The following is a 27,623-nucleotide window of genomic DNA, read 5'->3' on the forward strand; positions in this document are numbered from 1 at the left end:
GCCTGCGAGAAGCGCTGAGTCATGGCTGGGGGAGAGGCGAGCGGCGAGCAAGGAGGAGGGGGAGGAAGGGCGAGGCCCGGGCGGTGCCGCTCCCTTCCACGCCCAGGTCCCCGCTCGCCATCGGTTTAGAGGAGCAACCGTCACAGCCCATCGCTGCGTGGGACGTGGCTCGGTGTCGCGCACGCAGTGCCCTCCTTGTTCCAGAGAACCAAATGGGGAGCAAGGTCAGGTTCCCCCCGCCCGGCCCGTGGGCACCATCACCCCTGGCCGAGGCGGCCCCGCAGCCGCACCCAGCGGGGAGGTTGAGATGGGGTGGGAAACGGAGAGCCTCGGGCGGAGAGGACCGCTGCCCAGACACAGAGGGGGGGCCCGGGGGCTGTTTGCAAAAGACCTTAACTGACTGATGCGAACGACACCTCATCTCTCCCCTCCTATCAGGCGCTTCCAAACGCGCTGCGCACAGTTCCAGATGGCAGCCAGGGCCGGGGTTCGGAGGAAACCAACCTTGACCCAGAAAGAACAGGCCCGGGTAGAACTGGGAGAAAGGCAAGAGAGGAAAGTGCGGGCCGCGACGCCGCAGGAGTCTCTGTAGGTCATCCCTGGGAATTTTATTTTAATGCCATTTAATATAAAAGACAAGGTGCAAATGTTAGAGCCCACTGGACAGTCACATTTATCTTGTATATATTGTTCCCAAGAGTTCTAGAAGCCGAGATGTTTACGAACCTCTCTCTCTGAATAATGGTGGGTAACTCAATCTTTAAGGGCTTCAGTGTCTTCTTTGGTAAAATGAGAAGGTCGGAATAAATGATCTTCCAGCGCTGGAATTCCATTATTATTGATATTTATACTTGAAGTTTCAAGGAATGTTGGAGCAATCAGATCACAGCCAAAAGGAGCGTCAGACACAGCACACCCTAAAGGCTTCCTGTGCCCCAATTTCCTTTTCAGTTAATAGGATCGCTAGTTTCTGCCCTGTTCCTACCTAATGATTTTACAAAAAGTAGTGTTTGGGATTGAGCGTTTGATTTTATATATCCATAAACTAGACGTTCAACCAAAGTGTTTCATTTCTAATTATGTTACTTTTCCTTATCAGAAAGATTTGTTACGGCCTTATTTTTTGGCCATCCAGAAGCTTCTTAGGGCTAGCCTTTAAATTATCTAGAATCAGCTGCTTTAATAGAGAACATTTTATTTGCATCACAGAGTTATTTCAAGATTCCTTGCATTCCAGTAACACTTTTCCCTGTGAATTCTATAATCCATCAATAATTAACCCAACAACATCTGAGAAGAAGGTATACTTTACAAAACTCACTCTCTTGAATTAACTGAGGTACATTACAATTAGCGTATTTTATTGGCGACAAGACCAGTTTAACAACAGGCCCAGAAACAAAACACAAGATGCTGAAGAAGAAACAAAAATGTTAGTACAAAAGAACCTTATTATAGTACAGCTCTTTATTACATAAATTTAGACACATTACCTGTCTATTCCTAGTTTTGTGATACAATATTTACAGATAGAAAGGCTGATGTAAATATAGGGAGTAGCCCCAAAAGAGTGTGTGAGCTCTTCCCCCAAGCCATCATTACAGAGGGATTACAGAATCCTGCCAGTGCAGGGAAAGTTCACATCTCCCTTCCACGTTTATTTCTCTCGTGAAAAGAGCTTCAATCCTCTTGAATGACAGGATAAGGCCTAGCTGGGGGAGTCATTTTGTATACCCATGTGCAGTTCCAAGAGTACTGGGAAGAACTTATTTTTCCACATAAATGTTAGCTAGAACACCAACTTTTTCCATCCTTTTTAAAGATTTGTAGGTTTAGGTTTTATTACAAAAACCAAAAAACACATTAAAGAAACCAAACACATTAGAAAAGCTTCTGCTATAATTTCCCTTATGAGAAACTACAGTCACTCTATACACAATTGACAAGTTAAGAATGCATGTGATTCACAAACAAAGGAACTAGAATCTGTAGTTTCTGATGCCCAGTGAGAATACTAGGTCAAAATCAGATATTTCTTGCCCAAGTTGAATGCACAATGAACTCTAATCATATTTAAATATGATTGTAGCATTCCTATCTAAGGTCATTGAGATTTCAAGCAGAGAGAATTCAGGAAATACGTAATAATAGCACATGCAACATTTCAAATGTAACTTTCACGAGAAAAAAATCTAATAGAAAAAAGCTGTAGCTGTGTGATGGTTTGTGATATTAAGTAAATGATTTTGTATTTCTTCACACAAAAACACATTATTGCTGTGTAAAATTAGTTCCAATTTTTCTTTTCTTTTTTAGTTAAAAATCTTAACGCGCCTGGTTCCTGGGGTGTTTCTGTATGAAGGAAAGACCTTTGACCTTTGGGGGTTCTAATTTGAGAATCCCAGTGTCCGATATATTAGGGAGGACAAGGCCTATGAGAGTGGCCAACCCTAAAAGTTCAGAATCAGAAGTAGGCAGCTGAATCCTTGGGGTGGCCAGCCCCAGGGTAACTGGCAACCTTGGCGAGAGTTGACTTTTTGCCTGCCTACTGCAGTGAGGATACAAGTTGAATGAGCACTAATGGGGGGGAGGAAACACTTTACCCATTTTAGGTTGTCAGCTGGGACGCTAAGAAGATAACACATTAACCAAAGAAAAACAGTTCATTAACTAACACATGCAGTGCACATCAACCAGGAGAAACCTAAAACTAAGAGTGGCTCAAAGCAGTAGCTTAGAACTGCGACCTATACAGCATCTTCGACAAAGAACAATAAATTGGTAGAGAAGTGACAGGACACAGGAAAGCAGTTTAGGCTTCCAAGGGCGGCAAACTCTAGGAAGGTAAATACACGGGAAGAAATTAATGGAATAAGATTTGTTTGCAGATTCCTCTGGTCCTCATAATTTGGGGTGACATATCCTGGCTATACCTGGCTCTAAGGAATCCTTGATGAACCAAGCTATAAGTTATTGGTATCTGAGTATTAGAGTAACAGGTGAAATGAGTACATGGGTCATTTCATTAGAATGTTTCACAGAGATGCACCCTTATTTTATTCTGTTCTTTAAGCAAAAGTTTATGCAAAAGCCCCATCCTCTAGGAGACCCTACAGAATGTCTAGAGCCCTGTAGAACACATCTTTTTTTTAAAAAAAAAAGAAGGAAGCAGTATTTCTCTCTATTAACCCTTAAGAGCATTACCTCTACTATTAGGAATAATGTAATACCATCTCATTCTTAGTATATATTACAATCATTAAATATAGATGAACACATAAAAATACAGATACTGCACGGTGATTTTGTCATTTGGGAATAAATCTATAGACTAAGTCAGAACATGCATAAATCATTTATATCTTAACTGTTCCTTTATACCTGAACAAGTTTTCATTAAGCATGCTAATGGTTTTCAAATGATGTAATAAAAAATATGCTTGCAGTATTTGGCTGAATTACATTTGGGAAAAAGAAGCTAGCTGTTTCACCTATTTCAATACTAGTATAGTCTGGATCATATTATACATGTATAGAAACTTAAAAGATCATAAATTTCCCATGAGGAGACATTATTTAGTCTGTGTCATGGTATGTATTTGCAAAACATTTTAACACTGCAAACATTAGAAGTTTCAAGATGGGGCACTGGAAAAAGTTTATACTCTACTACAATGATGCCGGGTACTTTTCCACAAGGCCTGTTAATGTCAATCAACTGGAGGTGGGAGTTTACCAATGAATTGCTTGATATCCTTCATTTCCTGGTGACATGAACTGGGTTTTGAAGGTTACATTGACTGGATTTACCAATGTTTTTTGCTTTTCTACAGCAAGAAAACCGACCATTAGGGCAACTTAAGGGGAGTAATCTCCATGGTACTGGAGAATAGAAATATCTCTATTAGCACCACTGATAGAACCCCGTGGAATCCAAGCCCCCAGTGGAAGTCAGCAACTGTGCTGCCTGCCAGTTACTGCTGAGTGGTAATAGCGGTGTACAAAGATAAAGTTCCTCCCTAAAAAAACCACCCAAAATAGGGCTTCCCTGGTGGCGCAGTGGTTGAGAGTCTGCCTGCTGATGCAGGGGACACGGGTTCGTGCCCCAGTCCGGGAAGATCCCGCATGCCGCGGAGCGGCTGGGCCCGTGAGCCATGGCCGCTGAGCCTGCGCGTCCGGAGCCTGCGCGTCCGGAGCCTGTGCTCCGCAACGGGAAAAGGCCCCCGCAGTGAGAGGCCCGTGTACCGCAAAAAAAAAAAAAAACTACCCAAAATAATAATGTTAAAAGAAAAAAAAAATAATAATAATGTTAAAAGGAATACTCTTCTTCACCTCTGCTCTATCAAAGCTTTTACATTTTCTGCTAATTCCAGGTTTATCCTCCTGTGAATCTAGTGAAAGCCCAATAATATAGCCATTTAATGTAACAGGCAAAACTGACGCATGTAGGTAGATATATGTGAAACGTGAACTTCTGATACCTGTAAAGCCTTCTTGCCCATCCAAGCCCTGTATCTCTCCATCCACCAGGAAAATCACCACAGCGGCTGCCTTTCCAGGATGAGCAGGACAGGAAAGCGAGCAGACACATCGGAAGCTGAAAGGAGAACGTGGTCCAGCCAGCTACAGCCCCTCTCAAGAGCACAGTTTAAAAATCATGGATCATGGCCAGTGGTTTTCAATCTTTCTCCCATATTAGAATCCCCTGGAGAGCTTTAAAAACACTTTTGACTGGACCCAAGGTTATTGATTTCATTGGTCTGGGTGGTAGCTTTAGTACCTGGATTTTATGCCCAAGGTCCCCAGATGATTCTAGAATTAGAATTCTGTACCCCTGGTCTAGAAGAATGGTTCTTAAACTTTTGCTTGCGTCACAGTCAGTTGCGGGGCTCATTAAAGCAGGAACCCACCCCCCAGAGTCTCTGATTCAATAAGTTGGAGGTGGAGCTCCATGATTTGCATTTCTAACAAGTTCCCAGGTGATGCTGTTGGAGATAGTCAAGTGACCACATTTTGAGACCCACTGATCTAGAGTAATGCTATCCAACAGAAGTATAACATGATCCACATATGTAAAGTTTTCCAAGTAGCCAAGTTTTTTAAAAAGTAAAAGAAACAGGTGAAATTCATTTAAATCATATATTTTATTTAACCTAATACTTTATCCAAAATATTTGTATGTCAACACATTATCAATATAAAAATTACTAATGAGATGTTTTACTTTTTTCATTTGTACTAAGTGTTTGAAATCTAATGTGTATTTTATACCCACCATGCATCTCAATTTTGACACCAAATTTTTATCAGAAGTGCTTTTTCTGTACTTAGATTTTATAAAATTTAGTTGAAGTAGTAGATGCATATAACCAAGTTGCCACAAACATACTTAAAAGTTTTTCGTAATGAAATTGAGTTTTATATTTAAATTAAAATCAAATAAATTTCTTTTCCCCATTTGAAAAATTTAAGACTATTTGGTCTACTGAAGGTTGATCATTAACATTACCTACCTGTTTCTACCTGTTTGTGTAGGCAGTTTCCATACTGGTAATGAATTGTGTTCCTAAAGCTCAGATGTAAGTCAATCGTATTACATTTTTTTCATAGAAATAATACAACAAATGCTTCCACAGTAGCCTTTAAAAGCCCACTAACATATAATGGCTGAAATATCATACAAAGAATAAAAGAGTACTTCCCTGAAGTTTTTAAAACATATTTCTGCATAAAATGTCTGACAAGTTCCAAATCGGTACTCCATGAGTAGAATTCTCTTTCAATATGCCCTGAGAAAATAGAAGAGCGATATAAAGATTTATTTCTCAATAGATATGAACTATGTCACTTTCTTTAAAAGGCAGAATCAATTACAGTCACATCTGGTTTAAAATAATAATTGTTTTATCTCACTGCATAAATAAAGGACATTCATACAACCTGTGCCTTAAAAAAAAATCACAGAAATATTTCCAAATGCAAAATATAGTTCCTATTTTTATACTAAAATTAAAAATAAGGACTAGTTCTAAATTGAAGTCCTCTGCTCAAAATTCTCCATTGGCACCCACCTCACTCATGATAGAAGTCAAAGTCATTACATGGCCTACAAGGCCCCAAAGGAACTGCCCCAGTCCCTTGTATCTCTGTGGCTTTGTTACCTTTATTTTCCTCCCCCCTCTCCCGCTATTCTAACTGACTGTGACTGCCTTACCTTTCCCCAAATAGGAGAAGCACATTCCTACCTCATGGCCTTTGCTCTTGCTGTTCTTTCTCTGGAGCACTTGTCCCTCAAATATCTACATGGCTCCCTCAATCCCTTCAAGTCTTTGCCCAAATGTCATTTTTCACCTGGGGCCTTCACCAACCATTCCACGGAATCCAGCAATCGCTATTCTTCCTTCACCCACCTTCCTTACTCTCTATGGTTCTTCCTTACTTAATTTTTCTCCATATAACTTTTATATTTATATATAGAATGCAATTCACTTATTATTTGTTTGTCATCTCACTACCATGACTACTAACATGTCAACTCCATGGCAGTGGAGGTTTTATATCTTTTGGTCTTTTCTGCGAAACCCAACACTTCCATGTTCCAAAACTCCACATAAACAACTTTTCTAACTTATTTCATGATCTATTTAATTATACACACATTTCTTTCACATATATATTTTTTTATTTGACTGTCTCCTTTAAGCCTTCTGAATAAAGGGAATAGATCCCTTCATCTTTGGCAAAAGATTTATCTGGAAATAATTAACGAGCCATCAGAATTGGAGATAGAAAACTCATTGTTGCAATGGTTGGCACAATAGCCTTTCAAATAATCCTCAGTTTTCAAATCGTTCTTGAAAAATTCACGTTACTCTATTCCTATAGAATTGCATAAATTTGGCTGAGGCTGTTCTCTAAGGAATACTCATTTGGATTGTACAACTGTATAATGTTTTATCATCCTGTACAATTATATCTACTGTCAATAAAGTATCCATTCATTAATGGCATGTCTTATATTATTTAAAACCTAAAGTTACATCTATTATGAAAAAGATCCAGTTCAATATTTTTGCTATTCAATTTCATTGAATTGAAATTTTACTACTTCCTTACATTTGTTTTTTATCAATTAATCTAGATAAAAACCAACCCCCAACACTGTCATGGATAAATCTGTATCATTGCTTCCAAGTGCTTTTTAATATAGCAACTCTGTCATTCGTTGGTATGATTTTTTAAATTCAATTTATTTAAACCAAAACAAAACATGAAAACACTTCACCCATTTCTCCCACCTCTCCCACCCACCTCCTCTGGCAACCACCAATCTGTTCTCTGTATCTATGAGCTCGTTTTATTTTTTCTTTTAAGATTCCACGTATAAGTCAGATCATACATTATTTGTCTTTCTCTGTCTTACCTAGTTCACTTAGTACCATGCTCTTAAGGTCCATCCAGTTTGTTGCAAACGGCAAGACTGCCTTCCTTTTTTATGGCTGAATAATTCCATTATATATATATAATGTGGTATATATATAGATCACACTTTCTTTATCTATTCATCCATCCATGGACAATTCGGTTGTTTCCATATCTTAGCTATTGTAAATAATGCTGCAGTGAATGTGGGGTGCATGTATACTTTTGAGATAGTGTTTTGTTTCCTTCAGATAAATAGCAAGACGTGGAATTGCTGGAGCATATGGTAGTTTTATTTTTAATTTTCGGAGGAAGCTCCATGCTGTTTTCCATAGTGACCGCACCAATTTCCCTCCTGCTGACAGTGCACGAGGGTTCTCTTCTCCACACCCTCACCAACACTTGTTATTTGTTGTCTTTTTGATAACTGCCATTCAAACAGGTATGAGGTGATATCTCATTATGGTTTTGATTTGCATTTCCCTGATGATTAAGTAGTAGGTTAGAAATATAGAGTCTGGAACCATAATTCCTGGGCTTCTATTCCAGCTTTGCCATCTCCAACTTGCGTGCCCTTGTTAACTTACCTCCCCTTGTTTCCTCAGATGATTTAGCCTGACTAGTGATAAGCACTAGATGAATATTTATCAAATGAAAACCAACAAGATGAATAAATCAGGCACACTACTCTATGAACTTTTAAAAAGAAAACACTACCCATCACCATCACTAGAAGAAACTAGAGTGTCCTAAGGACAGGATTTTTAGTTAGAATTTCAGCACTTAGACGTTTTGGCATTAGAAAGCAGAATTAAGTGACTTGACAAGAGTTGAATATTAATTCTGTAGGCTTATCTAATGTACTAGATTTTTCTTGTATTTTTTACTCTTGTAACAAAGTAAATATTATTTGAAGTCACTTGTTTTTGTTTAAATTTCGTGTTTTTAAATTTGGAGATGAAGGTGCTTCAAAATATAGTTGAATCCCTGGAAGTTCCCCTGATTTGTTAGTCTTTCCAAGATATCACCACAGAACAGCTTCCATAACACATCATTTCTCTATCCCGGTCAATTTTTTATGAGTTGCACGCTACGGCTGACCACTCTCATTGGCCATTATATCCGCACTGGTCCAAACCTCTTCCCTAGACTGAGGAGTGGTAGGGCTACTCAGATTCTATGGGAAGCAGGGAAATTATGTTATGAGAAATTTGGAAAAGCTTGTAGGGTATTCCATTTACCTATCGGTATGTAACATATTACCCCCAAATTTAGTGGCTTTAAACAATAATAACAGTTTCATTCTCTCTCATGGTTTCTGCATGTGAGAATTTGGGAAGCCTCAGCGGGATAGCGCCAGCCCAGCATCTCTCACGTGGTTGCAGTTAAACAACCAGTGAAAAGGGGGTAACTTAGAGTAGCTGGAGGCTGTCCAGGCAACTCTAACTCACTCTCTCTCTCTCTCTCTCTCTCTCTCTCTCTCTCTCTCTCTCTCTCTCTTTCTCTCCCACACACACACACACACCCCTCAAGTACTCTCTGGTTCTCTCCATGGGGTCTCTCACTGTGGGCTAATTTGGGTTCCTCACAGCATGGCAGCTTTGGAGCAGTCAAACTGCTTACTTGGAGGCTGAAGGCTTCCAGAACAAGTATTCCAGGGAACAGGTTAGAAAAAGTGCTTTTCCTTTTGCTTACCTAGCCTTGGAAGTCACAGATTGTCACTTTTCCATACTCTCTTGATCCAGTCACAAAAGCCTGTCTCAATGGGAAGAGTGCCAAAGCCACACTGTAAGAAGAGCTTGTATGATAGGAGATTTGTTGCAGCCATTTGGAAAATACAACCTGCCACATAGGAGTGTGAAAAGATCTATTAAAATGTTTGTTCCCATCATGTTTTTTAGATACTAGTTCATCTAAAATATGCAGTGGGCAGTACACTTGACACAAAGTATTTACACCAATATAAAATGTGCATAAGGAAACAAGAAACACGTATTCTAGAAAAGCAGCCTAGAGGGCAAACTATAATTCAGTTTAGATACAGACCCCCAACCTTTACTACATCTTCAGTGTACCAGGTTTTGGAGTCACCAATGATGGTTCTGAATATTACAAGATTTCAAAGTGCTTTCTAAATTGTTTTCAATCTGATTTAATGAGGTATATTTTCTTTTAATACTTTGAAAAATGACAATACATAGAAAATATATATATTAGTGCCAGAATATTAAATTAGCCATAATGCACTATTCTATAATACCTTAATTATCTTCAATAGTTAGGAGGTTACTAAATTAGGCTAGTTTCATAGACTGCTAACAAGGAGCAGTGAAAGAATTATATTTTAGAAACCAAAGACATCTGGGCCTGTTGGAACCACGTACTGGTTTAGTTTTAGTACGAATACCATATTAAAAGTAATACTGAACACTGAATACCGAATGGAGTTTTCTCTTTTTTTAATTTGGAAAGATCTGCTCCCAAACTGTTGTATTTTACAGTTCTGTAATGTTTGAAGTTTGTATAATTACGTTTACATTCAGAAAAAACTTTAAAATGTGGAACATACCCGGGAGTGTCTATAATTATAAAGCAGAAACTAACACACCATTGTAAAGCACTTATACTCCAATAAAGATGTTAAAAAAACCAAAACAGTCAACTTCTCTGGCCCCCTTTCTCTCGGACCAGTGAACCTCGCCCGGGAGGGCTCCCTAATAAAGGGAGCTTGAAGCTTTAAAAAAAAACAAACAAACAAAAAAAAAACAACCCAATATACTGTAAAATTTTAGGAATCTCGATTTTTTTCTTTTGTTCCGAAGGTAATTTAAGATGACAATTTGGCATATGCTGCTTTACAGTATGGATACTCTAAAATCTCTGCTTGCCAGGAGGCACTGAAGCCAACCACATAATGCAACACGGAGACAGGGAGGATAAATTTCATAATACCCTTCTCTGCCAAACACCTGTGTGGATCCACCCTACTCTTCTAACTTTGAAAAAGCTGGACTAAAACCAAACCAAACAAAAAAAAAAAGATTAAAATTTAAAGTTATAAAACTGTGTAGAAATGTAACCATTTTTCGTAACACTATATATTGAATTTACCATTTAATGCAGACTCACCCAAATAACAGATTATCATGGAATTTAGTTAACAAATAATTGACTTCCAAATATAACATGATGTTAATAGCAGTTCTGTAAATGACAATATTATGGGGCTTTTTTACTTCTTAGTATCTGCTTCATGTTTTAAAAAACTTGATTTTAAAGTTAGAGAAAATACACATTAAATATGATTGAATTTCAAATAAAGTTTTTCAATCACAAGAAATGTTTCCCAAAAAACTACTTAAATTTCTCCTTTTAATGAATAGCCAGTAAGCGCTTGAAAATTGCCATTCACTTCTGACACTGTGTTAAACTATTCGCCTGTATAGCTCAAACAGATGTTATAAAAAGTAATGAATCAAAAAAATCACCCATAAAAGGACTAGCCTTATTTGGTTGCCTTACTTAACTTGAATTTTAAGAGACAGAATATTCTGTGTGTTTGGAGATCAACTCAAAACACATCGACCTTGTTAACATGAAGCTCGCGGGCTGTATCTAGTGGTTAGCATCCAGTGACTGCCAGAAATACAACTAAGCCAGCCTTAGGCACCAACCATCAATCTGTAATGTCACCAGAAACCTGGCATTTCAAGTCGAGTCCTAAACTGAAGCTCTAATACCGTGGCAGAGCTCCAGACCTCCTGGTTTATGGGAGAGGGAGAAAATGTGTATGAAAGGTTGTACTCAGGAGAGTTATACAAGAGGTTCATTCATGACACATGAAGAGACTTGGGAGAAAGCACGTAGGCCAGGGTGGAACACTAAAATAAATTTTGCTGCAGTGGAAACAGCAAAGACATGATCTAATTTCTGAAGGGAAATTGGGAATTTGGGGGCAGGAGAAAAAAATCGTATAGATGCAGCAGGAGAGTTATTAAGTCACAAGTCACTGCGGGGTTCTGAAAATAACCAGGCTTAAAGGGGAAAGGTAGGGATGGGGGGAGGGATATAAACCTTAGATGTAATAGTGCATTTCCAGCCCTGTGCTTATTCAGATTTGGGGGATAGGTGTTCTTTGCTAGAACCATACGCCAAAAATGTTGGAGGAAGCAACCAACCACAGTGGATTCTGAGAGCACTTTCCTCTCCTGCTGCGTCATGCAGTGAAACTAGGCTGTGGAAAGATCTGAGGCCATTATGCCCTTACCATTGTCTTCCTGTGGTGGAGAATAATAGCAAGGCAGGAATCAAGTTCTATCAGGTGAGCCGGATCTGCACAAAAACAACAAATAATTCCCCACTCTCCCTCTTCAGCCCTTACCTTGCCTTTCTTTATGCTTTACTAAACCACTACTGATGCAATGGGGAAAAAAAAAAACAGGGAGCAAAAAATGAAAAGTCTATGCTGAGCAGAAAAATGGAGGAAACTTCTGGAACACAGGCCAAGTTAGAGCAAAATGATACAAATCACTGTTAAAAGGAGTATAACAAAATGCCTTCAAGCTTTTGGAACTAAGTTCAGAAACAGCTCTACGTTTGTCAGAGAATAAACGATTGAAAGTTGTACAGGTCATGTCCCAGAGTTGATTCGTACTTGACTTGTTAGCCCTGTCTACAGGGAAACTGATACATAGTAGGAGAAAATACAAATATTAAATCAACTGGACTTTGTTATATATAGTTTTGCTTGCAATTTTCCTGATAATATCTGTTGGGGAGACATTAAATCTATCTCATGAGAATAAAATAGTTTTTTAATTACAACATCTTCCTCCAATCTGTATCTATTCTTCATAATAGATCTGTACACAGCAAAAGTAAAAGGGCATAAGAACAAAGTCCTATAAATTTGAAGCCTTATAGTAGTTTCTGAACATTTAAAGAGCGGCAGAGAGAAGCACAGTATTTTAATTTTCTTGTACCTCTTGTACCTAAAGATCCCACTTTTTCATATGCCCTACTCCTAGCTCCTACATCTTAAGGAAGATACAGCCTTACAATATTTTTCAAAATTACCTGCTTTAAAACCTTCATCGAGCTCAGAGGAAAGAGCTATTTCTTCCCTTAGTGATACATTTTACTTGAATTTATGTTCCTTTTGTTTCCCAGCTCTACTCCTGACAATCTTTATGATCTATAATATTCTTACAGGAACTAGAGTACTTAATAAACCCAGCCTAAACTTGAAATCTCCTTAGAGAGATTCCTTTTAGAAATTTATAAATAAATATTTACCACACTCCAATTATTTCAAAACCATCAGTAAATATAAATTTATTTATAAACATAATAGTTACATGCTTTTTTCAGGTATCTCCTTATTTCTATAGTCATTTAATGAAACTATCAAATCTATTAGTTTTACAGTATGGAGGTTCCTCAAAAAACTAAAAATAGAATTGCCATATGATCCAGAAATCCCACTCCTGGGCATATATCTGGACAAAGCCATAATTTGGAAAGATACCTGCACCCCTATGTTTACAATAGCCAAAACATGGAAACAACCTAAATGTCCATCCACAGATGAATGGGTAAAGAAGATGTGGTACATATATACAATGGAATACTACTCAGCCATAAAAAAGAATGAAATAATGTCATTTGCTGCAATATGGATGGACCTAGACATTATCATACTAAGTGAAATGTCAGACAGAGAAAGACAAATATCATTTTATATCATTTATGTGTGGAATCTAAAATATGACACAAATGAACTTATCAATAAAACAGAAACGGACTCACAGATATAGAGAACAGACCTGTGGTTGCCGAGGAGGAGGGTGGGTGGGGGAGAAATGGATTGGGAGTTGGGGATTAGCAGATGCAAACTATTATATAGAGAATGGATAAACAACAAGGTCCTGCTGTAGAGCACAGGGAACTGTATGCAATATCTTGTAATATACCACGATGGAAAAAGAATATATATATATATATGAATCATATATATATCATATATATATATATATGAATCACTTCTCTGTACACCAGAAACACACTGTATTGATAAATCAACTATACTTCAATAAAATAAATGTTTTTAAAAATCCATCAAAAATTAAATCTATTAGTTTTCTAATAGGTTGCTAATATTTCTACCCATTCAACTTATGAAAATGAAACAGAAGTTTAATGCTACAACCAAAACTTAGGGGAGATAAAATGTCATTGGAGAACCATAAAATTAGATAATTTTTTAAAAATGAGTGAACTGAGATCTTAGTAAGGACAGTTCTGCTGGAAATATGCTCCCCTTACTATGAAATACTACTGATTTATTGACATCTACCCTAAAGGCCATTTTAACATTTTAGTTACAACATTAGCGTCTTCCTGACGGTAGATAAGGTAGTTCTTGATGTATTTTGTTGTCTATTAATGTGTAAGAAGTTACCAAAAAACTGAATGATCTAAAATAACATTTTTATCTCACAGTTTTTGTGGGGCAGGAATCTGAAGGCAGCTTAGCTCGATACTCTGGTTCGGGGTCTCTCTCAAGGCTGTGTCAAGGTGATGGCCAGGGCTGCTTTCATCTCAAAACTCGACCAGGGAGGATCAGATTCCAAGCTCACTGAGGTGAATGTTGGCAGGATTCAGTTTCTGGTTGGCCTTGCTGGCTGTGTGGGACTCCGCACAGGGCAGGGCAACCACAGCAGGTTGCTCCATTAGAACAAGCAAGAAGAACCGGAGAGAGAGAGAGAGAGAGAGCACAGCACGAGCTTCCAAATTTCAGGAACGACATCCATCGCTTTTGCCCTGTTCGAATCTTTAGAAGCTAATCACTAGGTTGTCTACACTCTGGGAGAGGAGATTGCACAAAGTGTGTGAATACCAGGAGGTAGGTGTCTTTGGGAGCCATTTTAGAGACTGCCTACCACACCTGATATGGGACATTCTTTATAATTCCAGAGCTTTTTCAGATCTCAACGCTTTTGGATGACAATTTCCAAGGGTTAGTGGTTTTTATTTTAATAAAATGTGGTCTGTTTTGTACTTTAAGATTTTTTAAATGGGGGGGACGGAGATATTTCTTATAGCCCTTTTAAAATAATTGCCTAGTTTTCACTGATTAATGCTATATCTGAACATTTGATATATCAAAACCACTTTTTTGACTAAACAAAATTAAAGCGAGTCAAAATGAAATAAGTAATATAGTTTTCCAAAGTATGCTTCAGTATTGAGCTAGATAATATCATGGAATATAGCTTGTTTGACACATCTGTCATCCATAACTCTCATTTTACAAATAAATTAAGATAAAGGGCCATGATAGGTGGACATTACAATTGTTTCCAAAAAATAAACAAATCCATAACACAGTCTAGTCAATTCTTTTTAAAAACTTCCCCTTCTCACTAGGTCAAGGGTTCTCAACCAGATTTTTTTGTTTATTTATAGATGTGAAAACTTGATGTGTTTGTGCATTTTCTGTAGAAGGGGTTAATAGCATTCATGAGCTTCTCAAAAGAACAAGAACCACTGTCCTAGGCAACAAGAATTTCGGCACTGAATTCTCATACAGAGTCTCATGAATTTGCTTCATATAAACACAAAAGAAAGTAAAGCAAAATTATTGAATTTTCTTTTAAACTGTCCATTTCATCAATGTAACTAGTGTTGAGTTCCATATTCACTCAACAAATATTTACAGAGTATCTACTAGATGCTGGCCACAGTTCTAGGCAATGGAAATACAAGTCCCATCCTCAGGGAGTTCACATTCCTGAGGGTAAGGGGGTGGAAGACAATAAATAGTAATGTATACAATATATGGTGTGATAAACGTTGTGGAGAAAATAAGCAGGTTTTTCCTGAATTCTTTCAAGCTTTCATGGAAATATACAGTTCACCGTAAATCAGCCCTTCTGATCTTTCATAAAACTTTTTAACATCAGTAAAATACACTCAGTTCAGTCCAGCGAATATTTATGAAGCACTCGCTATGGGCTGGGTATTGGGCCAGGGGCTGGGTATTGGGCCAGATGCTGGAGAAACAAGAGATGGACATGCTTCTCTGAAAAGTTTATATTATGGGCTTAGAGGGATCACTTCCTCTAGGAATCCCCTCTAGGAATCCCCTCTGTGATCATACAGTAATCTGGGCATACCTTGATTGTGCTTACCTCCAAGTCAAATCTGTTTAAGTGTATCTCTTTGCTGCTTGATTACGAGCTCTTTGAGAGCAAGACATACATTTCATTAATCTTTGAATGCCTAGTGCTTGGGGCATGGTAGTTCAAGAAATGTTTGTTGACCTGCACTTGAAGAGACAGAGGGATTGCACATGCCCCAGGACTTTCTCTAACTTCTATTTTAAGTAGTAAGATACAGAATGACTGACATTTTTTCCTCCCTTAGGTTTTAGTCAAAATCAATGAATGTCGTTGATATGAGATCTGTTAAGACATAAGAAATGTCTTCATCAAGACCATATGCTTTCTTTCTAGGGAAACTGGTTAGAAAGACATTGCTGTGTTTTATCAACCAAAAACCGTCCTTCATCTCAGTCCTCTCCCCCTTTCCTGACCTGAGCCGATGGCACAGCTCTCCCCATCATGTTCCATCTCAGCTCTTGCCCTGAGATCAGCAAGTGACCTGGGAGATGGAGAAAAGAGGATAATGTTATTAAGGCAATGAACTGATCGTGTCTGCTTCGCTGGCAAGTTTTAGAAAAAAGGCACATATTAAATTTTCCAAAACAGGAATCAGATTCAAGTGTCAGATCTTCAGGGAAATAAAGGGATAGATAAAAATTCAAATCAAACTGAACTTCTCAAGGTCAGTGTGTACACTCTATCAAAACAATTATTAAAATCATGTAACCATTTCTCTCTGAATAAGGATGAATTCTCTGCCCACACCCAGCAAATTCTTTTTTTATTCTAAATTTTTGTCAAAGGCAAATGCTTTCCCACACTCAGAAATGCATTCTTGGTCCTCCGAGTAGTCATTTTATGCCAAGTTTCAATTCTAAACTCTTTAGTTTTTGAAGTATACATTATAGCACAAAAGAAAATTTTTTTGTTTGATTCAAACAGTTAATCATTATTTCCATGAATTCTTGAGAAAATTACTTTTAATCTAAGAAGTAGAAATTCCACCAGAAAATCTCATTTTTTTGAGAAGACATGAGGACATGGAATCAAAGGCCTGCATCCTCATTTTGTTGCTACCTTCCTGTATTAATACAATTAGTAATATGTTACTATAGCCCAGGAAGAGTTGGGTTTATATTAACAGTCCTAATAATAAATTAACAGCCCTGTATCAGCCAGGAGAGAACTCTAATAGAATGACACAGTGCTCTGTCATTGTCTTTTTTCTTTAACACTCTTCAACTTTTTAGATGAAACTGTAGCAGGCATACCTTTTAAAAAAGTAATGTAAGATATATTTTTTATAATGTCTTTAAATTATAATAATAGTTCATGCCTAATATGGATAATTTAGAAAACATGGATGATGGAGGAAATCATCCATTGTGGTGTGACTTTTCCTTCTCATGGGCAAATTATATTTCTTGAACAAATTAGCACGGCTCTGAAATGTTTTTGTGTTTGCTGGATGCCCATTTTATAGGCCTAGCAACATATTAACTAAATTTATGAATGACATGGAGAATGGAAGCATAGCTAAGATAGTAGAGGAGGGAATTAAGATTCAAAACCTCTCCACAGTATTGTACACCAACTATACCTCAATTAAAAAATCCAGAAACAAACAAGCAAAAACCTCTCCAAGAGGCGGGAAGAATTAGATTGAAACTAACAAGATAGCAAAAGTAAACCACAGAGCTCTAGTACAGAAACAACCATGTAGCATAGGAAGGGCACAAGGTATCCAGAGGGGAGTTCCTGTGGAAAAGACCCAGTCCTTCTAGTTGATGACAACTTAGTATTGGGCTATAGTCACTACAAAAAAAGATAATGCAAGTTTATGTCCCAGGAGTGAAGTACAGAATCCAGGTGAAAGGAAGAGATGCTGTCGCTGTATTCCACGTCGTTTGGGCTACATCTGGAGTATTGTTTTCATTCTAGGTTTTAGTCAAAAACCTAGACTATTATTTAATTTTTTCCCTATAACCTTAGTTCATTTAACTTTTGTCTGTTTGTCCGTTTTTTCCCACTAGAATATAATTTCCCTGAGAATAAGGTCCCTTCAGCTTTGTTCACAGTTAGATACTGTAGCTTGAACAGTGTTCCTATAAATATTTATTGAATGAATTTACAGAGAAGCAGATTTGGGCTTAACAGAAGAAAAAAATTTTTTTTCTGTGGAGATCAATCACTGAGTATACTTTACATTAACCAGTTTTGTCTTCATAGTTTGTCATTAGCTATTTTTTGAGCACTTATATGCCAGAAATAGGCAAAGAAGACAAGGCTCAGAGAAGGTAAGTAACTTTGCCCCACCTCATGTTGTTAGAACTGGGATCGTAATCCATCCAGCCTGTCAGGTTGCAAAACCAGTGGGCTTTATACTATACCATAAACAGAACAAGGTTTTTATGATGAGTTTCCCATCACTGGTGGACTTTATGTCAAGGTTAGATGACCATCCATCAGGGTGCTAAGTTATACTAAATAATGGATTCTTTCATTGGGTGGGATATTGGATTAGATCCAACTGTAAGAGTCTGATTCCATGATGTAATTCATCATGGGATATTATTCTACAACAGGATTTCTTTCTTTTGGAAATAACAAAAGAGAAAGTTAACCTTTTCTGAAAGTGTTGCTTGGAACCCAAGAATGTGAATTTACACAATTACTGAGACATTATCCTTTATTCCTAGCTGGATGGTGTGGAACGTGAAATATATTTGTGTTTCAAATGTGATAATTCCTTAGGGAAAAAAAAACAAATCTTTGAAACTATAAAATGGAAAGTTTTCAGTAAAGTAAGAAAACTGTGTAGTAATCTCATAAATTGTTCAGGGTGAATATCTAAGCAGAGCTTATATAATGAACTCTGAAAAGGAGTCAAACAATGGAAAAAAGGAAACAGACATTGGCAACGTCCCAGGAGTCATTCTTGGAAAGAATTAGTCTACCTAATACAGTATTAGCATTAATAGGATTAGCTGATACTATTACCTTATACCTTGAATATATTCAGAATCATGGGGTTTTTTTTAAATCAAGTACTGAATTTTTTTAAGGTGTCAATGTCTGATGAATATTTATTTAATCAGAAATGTTTGCCTCAGGTGTTTGAAAGGAGTTACTTTTGGATTTGTGGACAAAAGATATTCTGAAAAGAGATGAGTTATGATGCAGAGATAAAACAATAAATCATGGCCTCTAGAAAGATTGTAAGTGACTAACTTTGTGAGAGATCTTTTTCAGAAATCTTAAGTACTTCCCAACCTCCCAATTTTTTGCTAATTCTTTTTGGTTTAGCTTTTTAATGCTCATAGATAAGGATATTCCTAGTTAATTTTCTTAAAAGGTTATGGTTATTTCAGCAGCTATTCATGTGAAATTAATATGCTTCTTAACTGATATAAAAAATGGAGTGAAGGCAAGTTATAAGGTATTTGCAGAATACAGAACATTGTCCTGTTTAGTCGATCATTCCAACATAAAGGTGACTTGTGGTATCCAAAGGAATCATGCAATGGTTGAAAGTGAAAAAGTCAAGTGAATTCAGTAGAGGAGAGAGGTCAGGTAGGTGAGAACTAAAAATGGATTTACAAAACTGGATTTTAAAAGTCCTTTTCATATGTGCACCTGGCATATAGAAGTGGCCTGGTAAATGTTAGTTGCCTTCCTTGCTTTGTATTATATGTTCAACTTCTGGCAAAGGAAACATAGTTGAATAGTTGTGTCTTACATTACACTATAGTCATGACCTTGAAAAGTGTAAGTTGAAATTGTATACATTAAATATCTTAACTGGATCATTGGGATCTGCTTTAATATTATTTGTTAACAAGGTATAACCTTATCATTTCTACATTGTGTAAATCTGAGCTGTTTTAAGAACATTTTGCTTGCAGTACACATTTTTAGCTGTTGAGAAATGGATCATATCTTCTTGGCATAAGATTCAGAATAAAAAGGCAGTATATGACACCTCCCTATTCAAACCGATTATGAAATAAACTGCTACAATTCATTTATTCTTAAGTGGCAATGTGATGGGATCTGAGACAGGGGTTCCACTATTCTACTTTTTGTTGAATACAACACTCCAGTCTTGAATTAAAAAGAGTAAGGGTAGGTCATTCAAAATAATTACTTTTCATATAAACACCCTGGTCAAGTTATAAAAATTTTACTACCTCTTGAGGCCACTTATCACTGTACAGTTCCCAAGAGAAAATTAAGACAGAACTATTGAAAACAAGTGAAAATACATGACAGTAATTAACAGTGGAGAAAAAGCCAATTCAGACATAGGCGAGAACATAGTATGTGGGAGAAACCAGCTGTGTGACCATAGCTTAATAATGTGGAGTTCCTGATGGCGGGGCCTAGAGCATCTTCACTTCAGACTAAGGTTAACTGCAGTATGCCAAGATTTGCCAAAAGCATTCTCTTTCCCTCATTATACATGCTACTCCTTTCCTCCTCTGTGTATCCCACATTCTTAATTATATAACTCACTCTCCACAGAAGAGATAAGTTTTTTAAAAACATATAATATATAAAATCATGTTTTTACACCAGAGGAATCTTCAGAGTATGGATGTTCTGATATAGTATTTTTCTAGTTTTCGTTTGCTTTAATTCTGCTGAGAAAAAGAGTGCATCAATAACATTATGCAATAATAGATAATATTAAATGTCTTGAGAGTAACTCAAATGCTTGCAATTTCTTTTTTTTTTTTAAGTTAAGGAATTTAGCACTTTTTTTAACATCTTTATTGGACTATAATTGCTTTACAATGGTGTGTTAGTTTCTGCTTTATAACAAAGTGAATCAGCTATACATATACATATATCCCCATATCCCCTCCCTCTTGCATCTCCCTCCCACCCTCCCTATCCCACCCCTCTAGGTGGTCACAAAGCACCGAGCTTATCTCCATGTGCTATGGGGCTGCTTCCCACTAGCTATCTATTTTACATTTGCTAGTGTATCAATGTCCACGCCACTCTCTCACTTCGTCCCAGCTTACCCTTCCCCCTCCCTGTGTCCTCAAGTCCATTCTCTATGTCTGCGTCTTTATTCCTGTCCTGCCCCTAGGTTCTTCAGAACCTTTTTTTTTTTTAAGAGTCCATATATATGTGCATATGGTATTTCAGAAAGAGAAGAACAAATGCTTGCAATTTCTAATGTTAAGCTTTGGCATTTTAATTTGAGGCAATAAAAAGAGGAGATTGGTTCCAAGATTAAGTAACCTCTTGTAGATCACAAAACGGCAAGAGCATCTGTGCATTGTAATGGTGACGAACAATAACACACCTGCTCCTGTAACACCCACACAATCAAGGCCCTACCGCTATGTTCTAAATGGTGAAGACCCTGCCGCGATTTATTACATGCCCCCTGAAGGAGACTGAAAAGGAAACTAAGATTGTTGGGTACCTAGTTGATACTAAGCATTTCGCTAGGCACTTTTACATACAGTACCTGGCTTCATTCTTACCAGCATCCTGCAAAGTGAGTATAAGTATCCCTATACTCCACTGATAATTCTTCCTTGAAGAATGACACAGTCATAGATGTTACATTTGATAGCATTTTTTTCTGCTGATAAAATGAGGGTGAGATAGATTTGGAGGCTACATTGCCCAATATGGCAGCCACTAGCCACACGTGATTATTTAAATTTAAATCAGTTAAAATTAAAAATTCAATTCCACGGTCACACTAACCATATTTCAAGGGCTCAGTAGCCACATGTGGCTAGTGGCTACTGAGTTGGACAGTTCAGACTACAGAACATTTCCATCATTGCCGATTGTTCTATCGGACAGTGCTAATTGGAGGCTTGCAACGATGAGAACAGATGGCAATTTTACTGAAGAAAACAGAAGTGGAGTTGATATACAGTTGAGTAATTAGATTTAATAGTGAAATAATTTTTGCTCAATGATCATTTATCATGTGACCAGGGACTAAGGTGGCCTTAACATCTCCTTCAGCCAGACTAAACTTTAGATAGGCTTCTTCCTCATTCTCAGGCCCCCGTCCTCCCTTTTCTTAGATCACTGTCTTTAGAAAACTTGTAAATTATTTCTCTGTCCCTTTGAGATGCCCTTTAAAAACTCTCTTGCCAGTTTCACAATCCAGGAATATCTTTCTCCATGACCTGGGAGCTATCTCTTTAAAATGTAATCATCAAAGGAGACAGCACCTCTATCTCCCAGCTCCCTGGGAGGGTAGGAGCCTAAATTCAGTGGGTACCTTCTTCCAAGTTGCAAAACTACCTCCTGTCATAAAGGTATGAGGAGTTTATTTTTCCTTTGGATAAAGCCACTTAGCAAACACAGATGACCTGTGACTTCCTCTAACATTCTCCAGCGCCCCCAACCCTTAAAAAACCTACCCTTCTCCAGTGAAGCTGGGTTCAGAGTTAGTTCTGACATTCAGAGTTAGTTCTTCCCTAACGCAATAGACTTGAATAAAGTCTTTCTTGCCTGTTTAACTTTGGTGCAATTTTGCTCTGAAGGAAGTTTTCAGAAAATGAAAATAGTCATTCAAACTACTGTCTTAGTTTATACTGAAAATAGTTTTGATATTCTTTTCCTAAGGTCAACCCCCTGTTGAATGGTCTACCTAGGCAAGCAGACAGTTATGTGCACAAGGTGAAATGGTTCGACTGCAAAGGTAAATACAATTCCAGGACTGAAGGGTACAGAATTACAGTTACACGTAGCTATGCCTGATACTGCTTCAATGCTACACAGACCTGTTACCCAGCTTAACTGCTGTACCATGAAAACACGATAGGAAAGGAAGCCAAGCTTTTTGATCTAAGAATAGTTTCTTCTGGAACATACTCTTTCTTTAGCTAAACTTCAAAGTAAGCCCCACCTAGGCTTGGAGTGGTGGGGCTGGCTTCTCAGGTGGGTCCCTCCAGTGATCTGTTTCCACTAGGATTTTCAGGCCCAGCCAAGGCCACTTCTAGCCCAAATCTACACTCCCAGCCCTTCCTCCAGTTTATGTTCTCTGCAAATTTCAAGGAATTAATCATCATGTCTGTTGGCTTCTTCTCAGCATTTTGCCAAAGCTGAATCACTATTAATAGAAAAACACTTCCTTTTCAGAGAGTAAATCCAATAGTTTGCAGAGAGACAGCTCTTTGAAGGAATTTTCTTTCCTTTCTTTATGACATGCCAGGGCATTTCCTTCCATTACCACCTGGGCACCAAAGAGGGGATCAGGAAATGTTGACTCCACCCAGCTCTGGTTCCTGGTTCACCACCTTTTTTTTTTTTTAATTAATTAATTAATTTGTTTTTATTTTTGGCTGTATTGGGTCTTCATTACGGTGTGCGGGCTTCTCATTGCAGTGGCTTCTCTTGTTGTGGAGCAGGGGCTCTAGACGTGAGCTTCAGCAGTTGTGGCATGCAGGCTCAGTAGTTGTGGCTCACGGGCTTAGCTGCTCTGTGGCGTGTGGGATCTTCCTGGACCAGGACTCGAACCCATGTCCCCTGCATCGGCAGGTGGATTCTTAACCACTGTGCCACCAGGGAAGCCCACCACCCTTTTAAAAAAAAAGAAAGCTAGGGCTTCCCTGGTGGCGCAGCAGTTGAGAGTCCACCTGCCGATGCAGGGGACACGGGATCGTGCCCCGGTCCGGGAGGACCCCACATGCCGCGGAGCGGCTGGGCCTGTGAGCCATGGCCACTGAGCCTGTGTGTCTGGAGCCTGTGCTCCACAACGGGAGAGGCCACAGTGGGTGAGAGGCCCGCGTATAGCAAAAAAAAAAAAAAAGCTAGATTTGAAAAGAGATGGCTTTTGTGGGTGGAGGTGGGAGTAGGGGTCGGCATGGAGGAATCACAAACTTTCATTAGAACTAAAGATACCTGCTAATGTAGAGATATACATTTCTGGTGCTTTATAATTTTCAGAAAGCTTTCATGTTAATTCTTTCAAACCTCCCAACAATCCTGTGGGAATGGGTTTTAATGTTTGCCCACTTTATAGAAACGAAACAAAACCAACTAGGAAGCTTAGAGGCACTGAGCGGTAAGCAGAGCTTGTAGAAGAGATGCCTGCCTCTACCATCCCCACTTCTCACTGCCATTCTCTGTAACCCGTGGCAGTTTACGCTTGGGCTCCTGTCACTGAGTGAAACTACTCCCTCCAATGAGTAGTATAGTATTCCCACAACCTCTCTGTGGAAATCTTTCAGTCCTTATCTTCCAAGAGTGTCACCAGCACTTGACTTTGTGGGCTACACTCTCCTTGGTTTCTGGGACACCACACTCCTTGGTTTTTTCTCTTGCTTAACTAGTTGCCCATTTAAGGACTTAACTTCCTCTAAGAGCTTTCCAACAGGCAGAAAGCAAAGAGATACTGATTGCTTTACCCAGATGGTGCCTGGAAGTACAGAACCTCCTAGCTGATGGCCATCATTACAAGCACTTTTATTCTGTTATCCTATGAAGGCCACTAAGAAGAATGGATCTGAAAGTGTGCCTCTCTCCTTCCCAGCAACGCGGAACTCACTTCCAAGGCCAAGGTGTACATCAACTTTAGCAGCCCAAAGAGGGGAGTACACAGCTCAAGCTATAGCTGGCAGTGGTGGGGAAGCCAGGTAGGGAGGGGTTCCTTCGTATGGGAGCAGCAATCAGAGGACCAAATTCAGTCCTCAGGGGTATTAGTGCCAACTCCACTTTTAGTAGCCTCCAAGGTAGCTGCAGGGTGACCATCCTAACAAGGCAGACTTGTGCATCAAGAGAAAATTTGATTGGCAATCCCACTCCTGGGCATATATCCAGAGAAAACAATAATTGGAAAAGATACATTCACCCCAATGTTCACTGCAGCACTATTTACAGGAGCCAGGACATGTAAGCAACCTAACTGTCCATCGACAGGTTAATGGATAAAGAAGATGCGGTATATTTATACAAAGGACTATTAGCCGTGAAAAAGAATGAAATAATGCCATTTGCAGCAACATGGATTGACATAGAGATTATCATACTAAGCTAGATAGACACATATCGTTATGAAATCACTTATAAGTGGAATCTAAAAAAAATGATACAGATGAACTTATATACAAAATAGAAATAGACTCACAGACATAGAAAACAAAGTTATAGTTACCAAAGGGGAAAGGTAAGGGGAGGGATAAATTAACAGTTTGGGATTAACATATACACACAGCTGTGTATAAAATCGATCATCAACGAGGACCTAATGTATAGCACAGGGAACTCTACTCAATATTGTATAATAACCTGTAAGAGAAAAGAATCTGAAAAAAATAGATATATATGTGTGTATAACTTAATCCCTTTGCTGTACACCTGAAACTAACACAACATTGTAAATCAACCATACTTCAATTAAAAAAGAGAAAATCTGATTGGATTCAAAATTCACTTTCATGAAATTTACTATTACATTTGTCAATGAAATTTAAAAAAAAAAAAGGAAGGGCCGGGACTTCCCCGGTGGTGCAGTGGTTAAGAATCCACCTGCCAACCCAGGGGACACGGGTTCAATCCCTGGTCTGGGAAGATCCCACATGCCACGGAGCAATTAAGCCCGTGCGCCATGTGCCACAACTACTGAGCCTGCGCTCTAGAGCCTGTGAACCGCAACTACTGCAGCCCGCACGCCTAGAGCCCGCGCCCTGGAGCAAGAGAAGCCGCTGCAACGAGAGCACGCACCACAACAAAGAGTAGCCCCCGCCTGCTGCAACGAGAGAAAGCTCGTGCGCAGCAATGAAGACCCAACGCAGCCAAAAGAAAATAAACAAATAAAAATAAAGTAATAATATTTAAAAAAAAAAAAGCAAGGGCCGATGGATTCCTTATGTACAATATAATTTTAACCATCATAAATTTTTGAGTGGTTATAAAAATTTTTATTACCTATTTGCATGAACATTTCTCACCATTGGTAATAATCAAGAATATGAGAATCAAATTCCCTGAGCAGAGGAAAAAAACCATGTCTGTTTTAAGACTAAATGGCATGTATTATCCAGAGCCCTGATCCTACCCTGTACCGGCCGAGAGGCCCGAAATCCAGCAACACCTCCATCTACCTCTTCACCGATTTTGATTCTCACGCCGAAGTGCCGCAAGTCACAGAGCCACCGTGTCCAGTTCCAACAGAACTGTGCTACACAGGAGGACCATGGATTCCAAAGGCGGCAGACCCCTGGCCTGGAGTAGCAACAAAAGCACCTCCAAGCAGGGCTACTCCAGCTCTGGAAGTCCCTGTGATGCCAAGTTGGTAGAGAAAAACTTTGCAACAGATATGAACCTAAACTTCCCAAACCTGTCAGTGATTGGGCTCTGCATCCTCTCCTGCTGACAGTGGCCAGGCTTAACCTGCTCCTGACACCGTGGCTGTGGTCCAGCTGAGGTTGCCAAGACTGCAGACTCTGTGGGCCCCCATGCCCTCCCCCATTCCTTATCAGCCCCTCCTCTTTCCCTTCAAGCAAATTCTCTGCCTCCATGAAGGAAAAGGCTCCCTCCGCCTCTCTGGCCCCACTGGCAAGGCCACCAATTGGATCCTACCAGGTATTTGTGATGAAGATGCTGAAGATCTGCCCCAAACTGCTGCCACCAGATCTGTTCCCTCATTGCTGCTGTCACTGCCTCACATTCCCAGCAAAGGCGGGGGCTGCTGCAGCCTCTCCCGGCCATGGAGAAACTCCCTACCCCTCCCTAGAGGCTGCTTCTGATGGATGACGGATCCCCAGTGGGAACTCTTAGGCTCTAGCTCCTGGAGAATGTTGTGAGTTTATATTTTAAAAAGAGTGTTCATAAAGAAATACATTTCAGGGCTTCCCTGGTGGCGCAGTGGTTGAGAGTCCGCCTGCCGATGCAGGGGATACCGGTTCGTGCCCCGGTCCGGGAGGATCCCGCATGCCACGGAGCGGCTGGGCCCGTGAACCATGGCCGCTGGGCCTGCGCGTCCGGAGCCTGTGCTCCGCAATGGGAGAGGCCACAACAGTGAGAGGCCCGCATACCGCAAAAAAAAAAAAAAAAGAAATACATTTCATTCTTTTCCCCAAGATGTGGGGGAAATTATCTCATTATCTAGGCCCTGCTGTGCTGCGTATCCAAGCCATGTTGTATATTCTACTGCCCATGGCTTTGTTCAAAGGGATTTGGAAGAGAAAAAAAATAAACTGAAGAGATCACATATAATTAGAAGGAAAATATATCCATTTCAAACAAAATCTGATATTAAATATTTTACAAATTCAATATTTAGCATTCCTACTACTTTTAATTTTATTTTATTATAGGTATGGTATGTAAAGAAGTTATTATTATGGATTGAACTCTTTTTCCCTCCACAAAAAGATACGTTGAGGTCCTAACCACCATTTCCTCAGAATATGACATTATTTGGAAATAGAGCCATTGCAGATATAATTAGTTAAGATGAGGTCATACTGCAGTAGGGTGGAACCCTAATCTGACTGGTGTCCTTACAAAAAGATGATCATATGAAGACATAGAGATACACAGGAAGAACATATAATGATAAAGGCAGATAGCCGAGTTACGCAGTTTCAAGCCAAAAAAAAAAAAAAAGCGAAGAACTGCTGGCAAACTACCAGAAGCAAGAAAGAGGTAAGGAAAGATTTCCCTTACACGTTTCAAAAGGAACATGGCCCTGCTGACACCCTGATTTTGGACTTAAAGCCTCCAGAACTGTAAGACAATAAATTTCTGTTCTTTTAAGCCACCCAGTTTACAGTACTTTGTTACAGCAGCCCTCGGAAACCAGTACAGAAAGTAATGAACAATTTCACCAAGTCCACATAGACACCCCTAAATCTCTTACAGTTTACCTGCAGTGTGCCATACAGATGCTATTTTCTATGGGTGCTCCTATATGTTTAAAGCTGGGAAACACGGTCCTCCACCCTTTCTGAAAATATTGGTATTTCCTGGGAGGTTTTGTCATTGGCCCTCTTCTCAGTCAACCCATTCTTGCTGAGTAAGCTTTATCTACTCAATTTATATCTGAAA

General features: G+C 39.0%; 1 pseudogene; it reads left to right on the forward strand.

Moving 5' to 3' along the window:
• The first annotated feature begins 469 nt into the window (after nt 1-469).
• Nucleotides 470-25,997, forward strand: LOC112407965 (T-cell receptor alpha chain C region-like; annotated as a pseudogene).
• Nucleotides 25,998-27,623: the final 1,626 nt, after the last annotated feature.

Source organism: Neophocaena asiaeorientalis, unplaced genomic scaffold, assembly GCF_003031525.2.
Source record: "Neophocaena asiaeorientalis asiaeorientalis breed wild unplaced genomic scaffold, Neophocaena_asiaeorientalis_V1.1 scaffold253, whole genome shotgun sequence".
Classification (NCBI taxonomy): Eukaryota; Metazoa; Chordata; class Mammalia; order Artiodactyla; family Phocoenidae; genus Neophocaena; species Neophocaena asiaeorientalis.